This window comes from Pistacia vera, unplaced genomic scaffold, assembly GCF_008641045.1.
Source record: "Pistacia vera cultivar Batoury unplaced genomic scaffold, PisVer_v2 Contig974, whole genome shotgun sequence".
Classification (NCBI taxonomy): Eukaryota; Viridiplantae; Streptophyta; class Magnoliopsida; order Sapindales; family Anacardiaceae; genus Pistacia; species Pistacia vera.
Genome location: NW_022196861.1, coordinates 64973 through 69338, shown reverse-complemented (window position 1 = coordinate 69338; position 4366 = coordinate 64973). Strand labels below are relative to the sequence as shown.

The 4366-nt window shown below is 34.4% G+C and overlaps 1 non-coding gene across 1 annotated transcript; it reads left to right on the top strand.

Moving 5' to 3' along the window:
* The first annotated feature begins 200 nt into the window (after positions 1-200).
* LOC116121364 lies at positions 201-307 on the top strand. Its single transcript, XR_004126719.1, has one exon. It is a non-coding gene; the product is annotated as a small nucleolar RNA R71 (small nucleolar RNA).
* Positions 308-4366: the final 4059 nt, after the last annotated feature.

The window sequence follows — 4366 nt, the reverse complement described above, 5'->3', positions numbered from 1 at the left end:
CTTCATGAGGACTCGTAGATTTTCTTGTTATTTCTCTCTCATTTGGTCTTTGATAGTTGTTGCTTGCCAAAACCTCAAGCAACTCATAAGCCTCCTCTGGTGTCTTATTCTGCAAAGCTCCTCAAAATACTGCATCCACCATGGTTTGCACGTTACCCATCAGTCCATTGTAGAATGTTTGGACTTGAAGCCAAACTGGCAACCCATGGTGTGGACATTTCCTCATCAATTCCTTGTACCTCTCCCAAGCCTCATACAATGACTCGGATTCATCTTGTAGAAATGATGTGATATCATTTCTTAGTTTTGCTGATTTTGTTGGAGGAAAGAACTTGGTCAGGAACTTCTATGCTAGATCATTCCATGTTGTGATAGTTCCTGATGGTAGTGCCATTAACCACCCTTTGCTTTATCCCCCAATGAGAATGGGAATAACCTCAACCTAATGGCGTCATCTGACACTCCGTTCGACTTGAAGGTGTCACGAATTTCCAAGAAGTTCACAATATGCTGATTCGGATCTTCTTTCAAATCACCATTAAACCTTACCGACTGTTGGATCATCTAGATGATTGCCGGCTTTATTTCAAATGTGTTGGCTTGGACCGCTGGTCTCGTAATGCTCGAACCACTACCATTAACTGTGGGAATTGAGAATTCCCTCAGTGTCCTGTTTTCTGGTTCTGCCATTTCAACAGCTATTTCTTCTTATTTAACCACTATATCCTCTCTTTCTCTTCTCTCTCTGTTAAGTCGTTTGGCGGTTCTCTCAATCTCAAGATCAACAGGAACCACTGGCTGACATCTCGCTCTTTGCATAAACTACACAAAATAAACGAAAGAACGTGAGATCACAAACCAACTGAAAATTGAAAACAAAAATTAAAACTTCAATCTAGCTAACTATAGAAAAACTCAATGTTAACTTAAAACTCAATCCCCGGTAACGGCGCCAAAAACTTGATGCGTGTTTCCTACAACATGCAAATGTAGCAAGTATACTAGTCACACAAGTAATAGAGTGATGAGTGAGTATCGTTCCCACGAGGATTGTTGCTAAGCACTAAGTTTTCTACCGTTTTCAAGTTGAAGCAATCGAATTCTTTTGGATTAAAGGGAGCAATTTAAACTATGACTAAAACAAAATTTTACTAAAATAAAAGTAAACTATGAAAGCAAAATTTAAAATATGGATAAAATCAATTCAAACAAACGGGTCAGGTTTTGACTTCATTCGGACTCTATGGGTTAAACCTAAAGAATTAAACTAAATTCATATTCACATGCATTGATTGTAAATCGAACTCTCTAAGGTGTCCAACATACCTTCTCAGGCTATGTTTTCCTATTGTTCCCTATTAACCATCCGCACCCAACAAAATAAAAGTTAATAAATCTAAGCTCATTAAGCACAAGAATCCTAGATTGATTTCATTGGTTCTTGAATCTATCTCTAGCATCCAATAATACAATGGTGATTACACAAGAAGCTTAACATGAATTATCTCTCAATCTCATCATGTTCATCACATAAAAACAATAAATACAGAATAATCACACAATCAAAGCAAAATCATATGAAATTAATAATCATCAACTCTCTAACCCATTAGAATCAGAACTAAATCAAAAACCTAACCCAAAATAGGTTAGTTCATGGCTAAATCAATAAAACAATTAAAAGAAACGAAAAATTCCAAGTTCAACATCATGGACACAAGAGAAAAGGAAAAGAATCTCCCCAATTGACGAATGGTTTCACCTCGAATCTTCACACTTTGTTTAATCCAAAATCACTCAAAAATAAATCTAAGAAAATGTAAAAACTGCCGTCTATCTCTCCACGAACGCCCTAAACAAAAAGACTAAGTATTTCTTTTATACCTCCCCCAAAATCCTAAAACTTAGCCTAAAAATGAAACTGTGCGCTTTACAAAAACTGGAGAATGCAAACTTCGCCGCGGCGAAGAAGGAATCTCGCCGCGGTGACAAAGGAGCTGAATCTGGTGCGTGATTGGCTCATTTCGCCGCGGCGAAGAATAACCTTCGCCGCGACGAAGCTTCCTGAAGAATTCTGAAATTATAGAATTGCCCTCCGCTTGCTTCTGAGTCCAGAAACTCCAAATTTGTCTTTATTCGCTCAAAATGTCCATTTTAACCTGAAACATGAAATGTGAGGAATTAAGTAGCAATTCAGGCAAAAATAAACTAAGAAGTATCTAAAATCCGGCCTAAAAGCTTAAATAAATTAGTATAATCCTCGGATTATCAGTAAGCTACCTTTCCCACTCGTTGTAACACTTCAAAGGGACCAATGTATCTCGGAGCTAGCTTTCCTTTTCCGTTGAAATGCATTACTTATAGGTAAAGGTGGAACAAATGGGCCGGGTTAGGTAGGTCAACCCGAACCTGGCCCGCATTAAAGAGGGTTCAACCCAGACCGCCAATAAGGCGGGCTGGGTTTTTATATGGCAACCCGGTGACCCGACGAGTTACCTTTTTTTTCCTTACAAAAAAACCCGCCAACCTGCCGGGTTGACCCGCGGATTGGCAAAAAAAAATTAAAAAAAAAATAATAATAATTTTTTTTTTGCAAATACCCGTTTTACCCTTGAAATATAGCCGTTTTATAGCAGTTGAAGAGGTATTTTTCGTCATTTTCTTTTCCCCTTTTTTTCTATAAATAGGCCCTAAACTCTCATATTTTCTCACATCCCGAATTCTCCCATTCTCTCATTTTCTCTAATCTCTATTGAAATCTTTCAATTATTCTCTTTGTTGTCAATTTGCTCTCATTTTAATTTTTATTAGTTTTTTCAATTTTCAATTCATATTTCCAAATTCCAATTCTCCTTCTTTAATTTTTTTATTTCTTCTATGTCAAATTTTTTTTTTTTAACTACAATGGATAGATATTTACATCCCATCAATTTCGATGATGAAGGAAACTACTGTCCTAGTACCCTGAATTTACTAACATAAATACAGTTGATTAAAATAGTCTCGCTTTCCTAGTCTCAGAATCCGATATACCTCATAATATTCCCCCGATTCCTCCCCATGCTGCTACAGCTCCCGGTGGTTCTAGAAGTTATCCTCGTGATTGTTGTCCTCATCTAACTTCATCTGAAGTAGAAACGGGTTCATCAACTGTTGTCAAAACCGACAACAGGCACACATCAGACGTTTGGGTGCATTTCGATAAGTTTTACGAGACAAAACATGGAGTCCAAGTGAAGAAAGCAAGATGCAAGTATTGTGAAAATATTTATAAAGTTGATTCAGGTAATGGTACTAGTACTTTAAAAAGGCATGCTAATAAACAAATTACTCAACATGGAAATAGAGAAACCAATCAAACACAAATAACTAATATGGGTAATACTTGGCGTTATAATTCTGATGTACATAGGGAACAATTAGCTTTGTATACTGTTGCAACTGATCAACCTATTAATATGGCTGAAGATAAATATTTGAAAGATTTATTAAAAAATCATTTTTTCTAGGATTTAAAAGTTATTCTAAAACTGTAACTAGAATGATTTAATAAACTTGTTTGGGAAAATGAAATTAGAATTAAAAAATAAAATACATAGTTGTCATGTTAGTGTGGCTCTAACAGACGATATTTGGAGTGGTAGACCTAAACAAGATTATATTTGTGTGACTAGTCATTATTTTGATAACGAATATAAATTAAATAAATCTTTATTAGGATTTAGATTAATGGATGTGGATCATAGTGGTCAACAAATTTATAATAAAATTGTTGAAGTTTTAGAAGATTATGATATTATTAATAAAGTGATAAGTTTAACTTTAGATAATGCAAGTGCTAATAGTACAGCTATAGATTTTTTTTAAAGTCAATTATCCTTTTTATGACAATTTGAAGTTTTTTCACCAACGCTGTGCATGTTACATTATTAATTTAATTGTGAAAAGTGGTATCAAAACAATTAGAGATAATATTGATAGAATTAGGGATTCTTTAGCTTGGATTACTAGTTGTAATGAAAGAAATGCTCAATTTCAAGATGCTTGTATAAAATCAAATATGTCTCCTAGAATTTTTGCATTAGACATGCCTGTTAGATGGAATAGTACTTATTTAATGCTTGATTCATGTTTACCTTATGCAAATTTAATTAGTTATTTTATAGCAAATAATAAAGGTAATCATAATTTGATAGAAAATGAATGGCATATAGCTAAAAAATTTCATTCTTTTCTTAAAATTTTTTACCAATCCACTTTACAACTTTCTGGTGTGTATTATCCTACTAGTCCATTGGTAATACATACAATTATAAAAATTTCAGATTTATTTAGAAAAAACAGAAACAATGAAATTTTAGGGGGA